Source organism: Bubalus kerabau, chromosome 14 (genome assembly GCF_029407905.1).
Source record: "Bubalus kerabau isolate K-KA32 ecotype Philippines breed swamp buffalo chromosome 14, PCC_UOA_SB_1v2, whole genome shotgun sequence".
NCBI classification, from domain to species: Eukaryota; Metazoa; Chordata; class Mammalia; order Artiodactyla; family Bovidae; genus Bubalus; species Bubalus kerabau.
Window position 1 is genome coordinate 24,508,478 of NC_073637.1, and position 12,340 is coordinate 24,520,817.

Consider the following 12,340-nt stretch of genomic DNA (forward strand, 5'->3'; position numbering starts at 1 on the left):
TTTCACACTGACTCTGTTGGGCATATGTAGGAATTGCAGTGCTAAGTGGCACCCGGGCTGACACACCTGACCCTCCAGGGGATGGCGGATCCTAGGGACCATTTAACTTGATCTTCTTTGTCAGTCACAAAACTTGAAGTCTTTTTGAATGATATCCACATTTCAACTGCCAAATTTTCTTTTTTATGATAAAAGTACATTTTATTTTTAAACTTAAATTGAAGTTTAATTGGCATACAAAATTATATTTAGATGTACAACATAGTGATTAAATTTTTGTATACCTTGCAGAATGGTCACCAAAATAAGTCTAGTTACCATCTATCACCTTACAAAGTTAATACAGTACCCCCTGACTTTATTTCCTATGCTGTACATTACATACCCATGGCTTATTTATTTTCTGCCATTTTGTGCCCTTTGACTAGCATACTAACATCACTACATTTCTCCCACTCCCCTGCCTTTAATAACCATGAATCCATGTCCTTGGCAGTGAAAGTACCAACCACCGAATTTTCACATGTGAATTCTCACGAGAAAATCCGGCAGTGTCACTCTGCTTAAGTACAGAATTAAGTTCAGAAAACAAAATCCAGTACAGAATAAATTATAGAAAGGAGTTAATCACTTTTCAAAGGGAATACATTTTCTCAGAATGGCTACTTATTCAGCAAAAAGATTATTGGCTGCAGGTAGTAATCAATTTTTACATATCGGAGGAATGCCAGAAAAGAATGACATGGCCCTCTCCTTAAGAAGTCAGAAACCCTTCTGGGGAGAAAAGAAACAGGGTATTTGCTGAGGTCTGCTCTTAGACAGACATTATATGTTTGGTACAGTTGAGACACGAGAGAAAAAAACCTTTCTCTAGCCCCTCTCTAACCTGGTGAAATGATATCTTTTCAAAACCAGCACCTCCATTTGCAGTCCTCATCACATTCTCCTCTGTCTTTTTTTTTTTTAATTTAAATTTATTTATTTTAATTGGAGGTTAATTACTTTACAATATTGTATTGGTTTTGCCATACATCAACATGAATCCGCCATGGGTGTACATGTGTTCCCCATCCTGAATCCCCCTCGCACCTCCCTCCCCGTACCATCCCTCTGGGTCATCTCAGTGCACCAGCCCCAAGCATCCTGTATCCTGCGTTGAACCTGGACTGGCGATTCATTTCTTATAAGATATTATACATGTTTCAATGCTATTCTCCCAAATCATCCCACCCTTCCCTCTCCCACAGAGTCCAAAAGACTGTTCTATACATCTGTGTCTCTTTTGCTGTCTCACATACAGGGTTATCATTACCATCTTTCTAAATTCCATATATATGCGTTAGTATACTGTATTGGTGTTTTTCTTTCTGGCGTGTCTCATCAGCCGTCCTTATCTTCTCGTCTCTTCAGGATGCTTCTATGTAACCCCTGCCTTCAACCTACCAACACGCTCATGCCTTTCCTGTTCCCTTGTCCTACTCTTCAGTGACAGACCTTTCCCCTCCTGCTCTTGGCAAAACCTTTTGAAATGCTAACTTACCTTTGTTGCTTTAAATCTCTGTCCTAACTCTTTGCAGTTTGAGATTTTCTCCTATCATTTATTGCAGCCATGTTTTCTAGGATCAGCAGTGAATGTCTCCCGGACTTGTGATTCTGAGTTGCTGGTCAAAGAATTGTGATAGATGTGGGTCCTGAGATCAGATCTCTTAGATTCAGATTCAAGCTGCGTGACTAGCTGTGTATTTGTGAGCAGTTATTTAATACTTTATGCTGTAAAATGGGCAAAAATAATTGCAACTAAGTGAGTTATGAATATTATGTGGAATATATAAATTGATGTAAAATGCATAGGGGAGGGCTGAGTAAGCACACAGAAATTTAAAAGTATTTTTATTGCATCTGGAAAGCAAATGAATGAGAGAGTTTCAAGAAAGAATAGGTGACTGTTATGGGAAAATCCCCTCAAAGATGTTGACAACTTGACCCTTGGTATCTGTGAATGTGACCTCATTGAGAAATAGAGCCTTTACAGATGTCATAAAGATGAAAATTAACAAGAGGTCACACTTGTTAGAACCTGTAGAACAGGTGCTTGATCCAGTATGCCTGGTATCCTGATGAGCAGACGAGAGACACATGAGGAGATGCCTGTGGTGACAGAAACTGGGGGAGGCTGTGAGCCAAGGACACAGAGAGTAGTGGCTGAGACCAGAAGCTGGAAAGAGGCAGGCGGACTCTATCCAGAGTGTCAGAGGGAGCACGCCCCTGCCAACACCTGGATTCAGGCTTCCAGCCTCCACGACGGCAAGGGAATGTGTTTCTGCAGTTTTCAGCCTCCCAGTCGGTGGTGCTATGCAATGGGAGCCCCGGGAAAATGAAACAGCCATCAGCAATCAGAGGCTTTACAGAAATGGGGGATGAACATGGAAAGACAGTGGATGGATCTGCCAACACTGAGGCTGTTGCCAAGAGAGCTGATGGGGAATTAAAGAGTCTGTCAGGGTGTGAAGAGAAATGGTGGCTCTAGACATGGAGCCTTCATCTTATGTTTATGAGTTGAAAGGAGAAACTGGAGATTAGACACAGGACACAGTGGGGTAAAGAGTACAATATCATATATGAAACGAGTCGCCAGTCCAGGTTCGATGCACGATACTGGATGCTTGGGGCTGGTGCACTGGGACGACCCAGAGGGATGGTATGGGGAGGGAGGAGGGAGGAGGGTTCAGGATGGGAAACACATGTATACCTGTGGCAGATTCATTTTGATATATGGCAAAACCAATACAATATTGTAAAGTTAAAAAATAAAATAAAAAAGAGTGGGACTTCGACAGAAAAAGAAGAAAAATTGTCCATTTTTGAGCAGAAGGAGAAACTGAGAGGAGAGGAGAGACATTTTTTTCCCATCCAGTTGCTGAAGAGAGCAGGCGTTAAGTGTTGAAGTCAGACCTCTTGAAAGACAGGGACCCACTGGCTTAACTACCATGAAAACACAGTTGGAAGAATAAGTTCCATGTAGGAGGAGGGCACTTCTTTTGCAGCATTAAGACTCAAAATTGGGAGAAGAAATAGATGTAATGACAAATGTTAAGATGGGAATAAAGTATAATTAGTTTGGCTACAACACTTGTTTTGAAAATGTGAATTTGTTCCAACATGATTGATATATTAGGGAACAATATGAGCATAACTGGAATTTTCCATGTGCTTATTATGCACCAGACTTTCACAGGAAACACTAGGTGAACACAGAAAAGTCCACCCAGCTGGCCTAGGTCACACACAAACACACGCACTCATACACACACGTCTTGAACATCTACCACTGTATCAGTTCACTAGTGTTTTAAGTCACATTTGTCCGTGTCTGGTGTTAAAAATTTCCTCCCCATTTCTGATAACCCTCCTTCCACCACTTGACTGTAAATCACAAGCTGCAGTTCTTTCCACACAAGTAAATCTATGTCTTCACAATATAAAATGGAATATTTGTTGTAGTACTTATGTATTTCTTAAGCATTAACATGTGTAACACTTACTAAAATTTTGATTAGGTTCTTATCCTTTCTTTTTTTTTTGAAAAGGAAATGGCAACCCTCTCCAATATTCTTGCCTAAGAAATCCCATGGACAGAGGAGCCTGGCAGGCTACAGTCCATGGGGTCACGAAAGAGTTGGACACGATTGAGCAACTAAACAACAACATATTTTGGGTTTCCCAGGTTGCTTAGTGGTAAAGAATCCTCCCACCAATGCAGGAGATGTGGGTTCTATCCCTGGGTCGGGAAGATCCCCTGGAGGAGGAAATGGCAATCCACTCCAGTGGATCCTGGAGAATGCCCTGGACAGTGGAGCCTGGTGGGCTACAGTCCATGGAGTTGCAAAGCTGGACATGATTGAGCATACACACACGCATGCTTCTTCTCTGACAATATTAAACAAGAGCTGGGGCATTTTTCAATCCAGTTCATTTCAGTTCAGTCACTCAGTCGTGTCTGTCTCTTTGTGACCCCATGAATTGCAGCACGCCAGGCCTCTCTGTCCATCACCAGCTCCCGGAATTCACCCAAACTCATGTCATCAAGTCGGTGATGCCATCCAGCCATCTCATGCTCTGTCATCCCCTTCTCCTCCTGCCCCCAATCCCTCCCAGCATCAGAGTCTTTTCCAATGAGTCAACTCTTCACATGAGGTGGCCAAAGTATTGGAGTTTCAGCTTTAGCATCATTCCTTCCAAAGAACACCCAGGACTGATCTCCTTTAGAATGGACTGGTTGGATCTCTATTTTTACTATGTCTTAATTTAGATGAAAGCAACCTTTAAGTATAAGACAATTTACTTTTAAACTTATAAGCAGACCATTTAATCATAATGTCCCATGGGAAGTATTAGACATTTTAGAATATAGGCTTTTAAATGAGAAAAAATAAACAAAATGAGAAATACCTTCACATACCAATTTGGAGTTGGGAGAGGAGAAAAATCCCTATCAAACTTAGGAAATATAGGACAAAACCCAAATAAAACATTTCACACAGTTTCTCGAAAAGCATTTTAGGAAGACCAAATTGTTTCTTCTTTCTAAAGACAGGGTCTTCAAAGGATATTATATATGTAAACGGTTCAGCAAGTACTTATAGAGTTGCTATATATACATACATACACACACAGTGTATGGAGCTTCCCAGGTGGCGCTAGTGGTAAAGAACCCACTTGTCAATGCAGGAGACCTAAGAGACACGGGTTTGATCCCTGGGTTGGGAAGATCTCCTGGAGGAGGAAATGGCAACCGATTCCAGTATTTTTGCCTGGGAAATCCCATGGACAGAGGAGCCTGGTGGGCTATAGTCCACAGGGTCACAAAGAGTCAGACATGGCTGATCGACTAAGCACACACATACACACCATGTACGTAACATAGACAATTATATATACACAATCTTGTATTAGATACATGATATTTTTGATACTGTGCTAAGGAACAGAACAGAACCTCTGAAAGGAACAGAACTATAAGTAAGAAACATTCACATTGAAGAGAAAGGACATTTACACATGAAGCCAAAAATGTCATGAGTTAGTGCCACATTAAGCGGTATAGATAAAATGTGTTTTAGGTGCTCCGTGCAAGGCTTCACAGCTCTCTCCTGGGACTGGCTAAAGCAAAATCTCTTACAGCTGCTGATGCGTGGACCTTTCTGCAGGGATCAGGGTGGCTGGAAGTGTCTTCCTATGAGAGCAGGGAGCTTCCTAACCTCGGGGGATAAAAGAACTCCGCTTCTCTTTAGATTCACAACTCAGTTTTCTCTGTGCTTCTCTGTGCTTCCAAAACATAAAGTTATCAACATCAGACTCAGCCACAGTTATCCTTTTGCTGAGCAGACCCTACATCTCCTGTAACATGCCAGACAGCCTGAACTACAAAACATTATTTTTAAAAAATCTCACTGAAAACTTTGATTTATTTTTTATTTTTCGACTTATTTTTAGTATAATCAGAGTTCAGTTTTAAAATTAATTTTCATAGACCTTGAGGGTCTATTTAATACATGGATTAGACTTTACCTATTATGCTTATATCTGTGTTATGCAGAGGATCAGAGAGACACGTGGACAAAATTTTGAAACTATTGTTAAGATGATGAGATATGGGTGGACACAGGAAAAGTGATGATGTGTGTGTGTTGTGTGTGCTCAGTAGGTTCAGTTGTTGCCTGACTCTTTGTGGCCCCATGGACCCTAGCCCACGAGGCCTCTCTGTCCATGGGATTCCCCAGGCCAGAATACTGAAGCAGGTTGCCTTTTTCAACTCCAGGGGATCTTCCTGACCCAAGGATTGAAACTGCGTTTCCTATTAGGCAGGTGTGTTCTTTATCACTAGTACCACCTGGGAAGCCCAAGCTGATGAATACTACCCAGCAATGCTGGGGTTTATGAGGGGTCTCCTAAAGACTGTGAATATTATTTCTGGCTCTAGTAACAGCTAATGGATATTATATGACTATGAGGACTTGCTTAAGAAAACTAAGGTCTCAGAAAAAATGTGTGACAAATAATGGAATTACACAGTCTCATCCCTAAATGCTATTCAGGAAAGAACGTTGTTGAATATGTTTTTAAATAGATTTGCTTATTTTATTAAGGACTGAGGTATATTTCCATACAACATTGTGAAATGATTTCCAGAATATATCATATAGTGAAAAAAGTGTAAAAAACATGCATTTTGCCATTTATTTAAGAAAAAGAATGTGTGTGAATATATATATATATAGTGAATATATATATATATATATATATATATATATATATATATATATATATAAAGTTGCTCAGTCATGTCTGACTCTTTGTGACACCATGGACTGTAGCCTGCCAGGCTCTTCTCTCCATGGAATTCTCCAGGCAGGAATACTGGAGTGGGTTGCCATGCCCTTCTCAAGGGATCTTCCCAAGCCAGAGATTGAACCCAGGTCTCCTGCTTTGCAAGCGATTCTTTACTGTCTGAGCCACCAGGGAAGCCTACATATATATACACACACACACATATATTCCTGGAGTAGGAAATAGCAACCAACTCCAGTATTCTTGCCTGAAAAATCCTAAAAACAAAGGAGCCCAGCTGGCTACAGTCTAAAGGGTTGCAAAGAGTGGGACATGACTGAGTGACTCTGCATGCACAGACATATATGCACACATGTACATATTCTTAAGTTAAAAGTAATCCTTTGAAGAATTCTCTGGTGGCTTAGTCATAAAGACCCTGCCTGCCAATGCAGGAGATGCAAGTTCCAACCCTGGGTTTGGAAGATCCCCTCGAGAAGGAAATAGCAACCTACTCCAGTATTCTTGCCCGGAAAATCCCATGGACAGAGGAACATAGTGGGCTACCGTTCATTGGGTTGCAAAGAGTCAGACATGACTTAGTGACTAAACAGCAACAACAATAATCCTTTGAAAGAGAAATTATAAGATAATGACTACACATATGGGATGGAGGCCCTAGGTCAGAGGAGTCTAGAAAAGAAACTATACTTATATTTTATGTATTGACAATTAAAAGCATTTAATTAAAAAATAATTCCTAAAAGTGAAAAAAAAGTGAATGAACCTCTGTGTCTACATGGGTTTCCCAGGTGACTCTAGTGGCAAAGAACTCACCTGCCAATGCAGGTAGACATAAGAGATGCAGGTTCAATCCCTGGGTCAAGAAGGTACCATGGAGGAAGGCATGGCAACCCACTCTAGTGTTCTTGCCTGGAGAATCCCATGGACAGAGGAGCCTGGCCGGCTACAGTCCATGGGCTTGCAAAGAGTTAGACACAACTGAAGCAACTTAACATGCACATGTGTCTACACAGTGTAACCACACAGTGAGCGATCATCCCCAGTGACTTTAAAACCTGGAGGGGTATGAAATATTCCTTTAGTAGATGGTGGTTTCGATGCTGATCATCTGCGTCTGTGGCGTGTGTCACATGAAGAGGCTGTACGTGATTGTGGGGGAGGTTCTGTGTGTCACATGGGGAGGTTGTATGTGATCGTGGGGGAGGTTCTGCGTATGTGCGGTGCAGCAGTATGGGAAACGTATGTTCTACCCTTCAATTTCTGTGAACCTTAAAATGCTCTGAAAAAAATGCAATCTTAAAAGAAAAAAAGGAAAACAAAGAAAAAAAAATCCAGTGACACCTTTCATGCTCATGAGTTGAGTCATCTGATGCTGGATGGCTTTACCTGTGAATCTGTCAAGTGAACTGAACTTGTTTTAAAAGTCACTGCGTTTATACAACTGGAAACTGCAAGCAACCTGGCCGGACCCTGAGTGCAGTGTTAGTACATTAGTTCTGACATCTCTGGCGATGATACCAGGTGCATGCGCATGTACTGGGAATGGTTTTCATTTCCCTAGATTTTTTTTCATGTCTGCAGGTGCCACAGAAAGCAGATGAATACTGTCAGTGATTTCTAGACTGTTAGAAGACCAGCCGTTACATCGGGCACCTGCAGCTTTGTGTATGATGGATCCTACGTTCCCTCAAAAAGTGTTTCTCGAAAGCTCCAGGATACACAAGTGCTAAAAGGCAAACACGAAGTATTCCAAGTGGAGACCACTCTGCTCTTGTATAAATGGTTGTGTTTAATACTAAGATTGAAGAAAGTAGTGAATGTATTTTGTTTTATTTTTCTTAACATTGCATCAACTGGAGAGTTTAAAGATGGACATCTTCTTGATGTGAAATCATAGACATTTATGTCAGGTGTGGCTGGTTGAAAACTACTAAAACCCATCTCTCTTGACAAGATTTTCTTGGCTGATATGCGGAACTGGAAATGGAACTGCTTTTTTGGCAAGCAGCATGGCTCTGGCTTTTAGGTTTAAAATTTCAAACACGGTTCTCATTTGTCACCCCCGTTGTTTGTTTCATGAACACAATTCCTAAATTTCTACATCTTGTGATAAGTGAACATATGTGCTCTAAGAGCTCATGACTTATATAATCAGGCTGACACTTGATTGGCTAATAGTTTCGAGGATGTAGTTAGAATATGAGCCATCATAGATAGATAAGGATGGGCTCATATGGTCTCCTTCCATTTCCTTCCCTGTATTTATACTAAAAATATTCCTTGTTTTAAAAAAGTGTTGCCAGATATTGGTGACGAAGAGTATTTAGTTTCTCAAGGGGAGATGGAGAATTCTCCCTCTCACACTGTTTTAAGGCTACCGAATGCTGATTATATGGACCCCCCAAAAACTGGGATGCATCTTTATGTTACCTTTGTCTTTGAAGTCTGCTTTGCCACAAAGTTAGGTTTGTGCGAGAAAACTGAACCAAAGAAGCGGGTTCTCAATGGCAGAGATGTCTCATTCTTGTTTGCATGATAGAGTCTCAAAATGAATACTTATTGACTACCTGAAAAGGGCCAGGTTTGTGTGAAATAGTCTACATGTGACATTTAAATTTTCTCCACCAGATAGGATGCAGGCTAAAAAATAACAGGTAGCTTGGAGAGAGCAATCAACTCACCCCATTGTGAGTCTAGGTCTGCAAACTCTATCAGCCTCTCACTGTTTCACATTGCCCATAAGGTTAGAGACTGATGTATTCCAACAGGTCTCCAAGAACAGGGCAGAGGGTATCACTCATCCTTCAAAGAGAAAAGGCTTCTAAAACGGGAATAATATTTTCCTCCTTTTAGTTGGAGGTAATCATGGTAGTTACTGGTTAGAGATGTCCCTTGTTAAAATGTGCCATAACCTAGAGCATCCATTCACTCCTTCAACTGCAGGAGTATAAACCATGATGTGCTGAATGTGCTTTAAGTCATGGAGATGTAGTATGTGCTGTGGTGACTGTACATGATAATATTGTATTGTGTATTTCAAAGTTGCTAAGGGAATAAATCTTACACATTTTCAGCACAGGTGGAAGGATGAGGGGAAGGGATAGTTAGGGAGCTTGGGATGGACACGTACACACTGCTCTTTTTAAAATGGATAACCAACAAGGACCTACTGTATAGCACAGGGAACTCTGCTTAATGTTTTGTGGCAGCCCGAATGAGACAGGGGTATGGAGGAGGATGGATACGGAGTCCCTTCACTCTTCACCTGAAGTTCTCACAACATTGTTAACTGGCTATACCCCAATACAAAATAAAAAGTTTAAAAATATAAAAATGCAATAAAATAATCATCATGGTGAAACTTTGTAAGGGCCTTGTTATGAGTTAGAATAAAGGAAATCCATTTTATCTAAAAAAAAAATACATTGTTCTCTCTGCTCAGCGTTATGTGGCAGCCAGATGGGAGGGGAGTTTGGGAGAGAATGGATACATGTGTGGGTATGGCTCAGTCCCTTTGTTGTCCACTCAAAATTATCCCAACATTGGTAATCAGCTCTACCCCAATACAAAATGAAAAATTTTTTTAAATATTTTCAAAACAAGAAGAAAATCTGTAATTATGTATGGTGATAAATACTAAACTTATTATGTTGATCATTTTGCAATATATGCAAATATGAAATCATTATGTTGTACACCTGAAACATGTTATATGTTAATTATACCTCAGTTAAAAAAAAATTAACCATCACAGCCCTGAAACTTCTTCATCAACCAAATGAAGAGGAGGTTATAGAATATTAAATTCACTGAGATACAATAAAACTGTCTTCTCCCAGAATCAGGAATAGCCAAAATTTGGCCACTTGGTGATCCCTCAGTAAACTGAGGCCTACTGCATGGAGATTATGCTGTCCCACTAACTAGGCTGACCACCTCCCACTCCACGGCTGTCCACAAGGTGGTCTTAGGATGCTTGGTGTGAACGGTCGGAGATGGTCTTGCTTCTAGGTCTTTCCCAGGATCCCTCAGCTGCGTCCTCCACATTCTGCCCAGATTTGACATCAGCCTAACTTTTGGCTGGCTTCAATTTAATACTGAAATCCATAACTTGAGGGAGGGTCAGAAACCTAATCTTCTGAGATCAGTTGGTTATGTCATGGATTAAGATGCCTGGTTGGCCATTATAGATCCTGTTTCCAGCTTTAATAACTCTTCTTAATAAATCTATGAGATATGAGCAGGTCTCTCTTTTCTATTCATTATCTTACTGGGATTCACTCTTTTACCATTTCTTTCTTAAAACTCTTTCTCCTGCATGGGTGTACCCCATGGGACTTGGGAGGGTCTGGTGCACACACCCTGACATACATTTACTCATCTCTCTGAAACTGCATCCTATGTTGCTTGGAGCCCACGTTGGCCACACTGCGTTCATCTAGATCAACTTCACAGAGTCCACCAAAGCTTCCAGTCCTTTCTGTGCCAGTATTATCTGTCCCATCACATAAATAATTAATACATTTCATTTTATAATGCTAATGAAGATGAGCTCTCCAGGAAGCCAAAGGCTCGAGTTCCAGCAAATATTTGGATAGTTTTTAATTTATCCAAAGGATTTCACTTGGCCCTTCAACCTTCTTTACTTAAGATCTTATCCATATCTTCCTGTCTTTGTTTCTGAACTCTGGGCAATAACATTTGCTTCCTTCATGGCCTTTCCTAGGAAAGAATGTGGGTCTATATAAGGTCTAATTTGTTGTTGTTAACTTGGAGAACTTTCTGAAGTTTTGACCTAAGTACGGCTGGTTAATAGGTTTCCCAGGTGGCACTAGTGGTAAAGAACCCGCCTGACAATGCGTGAGACATAAGAGATGTGGGTTTGATCCCTGGGTGGGGAAGATCCCCTGGAGGAGGGCATGGCAAACCACTGCAGTATTCTTGCCTGGAAAATCCCATAGACAGAGGAGCCTGGAAGGCTATGGTCTATATGGTTGCAAAGAGTTGAACACGACTGATGCAACTTAGAGTGTGTGCACGCACACACACAGACACACACACACATGGCTTGCTAATACCTTATGCGATCATAAATAAACAACACCTCTTCTTATGCATACATTCTCATTCTTCATTCTGCAATGCAAAACTTTCATCACAATCAGTGGGAGTTATATAGATTCTTCCAAAGAGGACTAATTCTCACAGGACATCAACATAACCCACTGAGATAGTTCCAGCAACAGGGGTTCGGGGAAAGAGATGAAGTCTGGGGCTGCATTTGAATGATGTCAAAGACAGATTCATGCAGTCTGTAAGTAGTTGCTGACTGTGTTGTTCATAAAGACCTTAAATTCAAGCATACTCTCTGTGTTTATTTCAACCTTATGCCAGAAAGACATGCTGTATAAAAGATGACTGCTTCTTTCACAGCCATTGTGCTGTAAAAGAAATAAAAATCTATTTTGTTTGTTGGCTATGCTGGGGAAAAAACAGCCCTCTCTCCTAGAGCAAATTGTGCAACCTGCTTTGATGCTGAGAACTGCATGCCTGACATTTGCAGTGACATTTGCGGTGGTTAGGTGGATGTTGGAATTAAGTAGCAGCTTCAGCTCGATTACTTCAGGTGGGAATAAGACAGTCACTCGTGATATGCGCTGAGAGTGAGAGCATTTCCCCCTTCTTGAAGTGTGAAAGGGAACGATGAACCGCGCTTGACAGTGTTTCGAGTTGGCAAACGCTCGCATTTTAATAAGTCCACACTGCTGAGAGCTTGATGTAAGAGCTCATCTGAAAGTGAAATCAACTAGTGAAAACTGAGGCCAGTGGCCACTATTGCCATCCTTAACAGAGTGTGCACGCAAATTTGAAGCACATGTATATGAGTGACCTCTCAAAAGAATGCACATATCTGGCCATATGCTCTAGTGAATGCCATGGAAATCCCTGCCATGGTTTTCAGAAAGAAATAAACATAATTTATATTTGG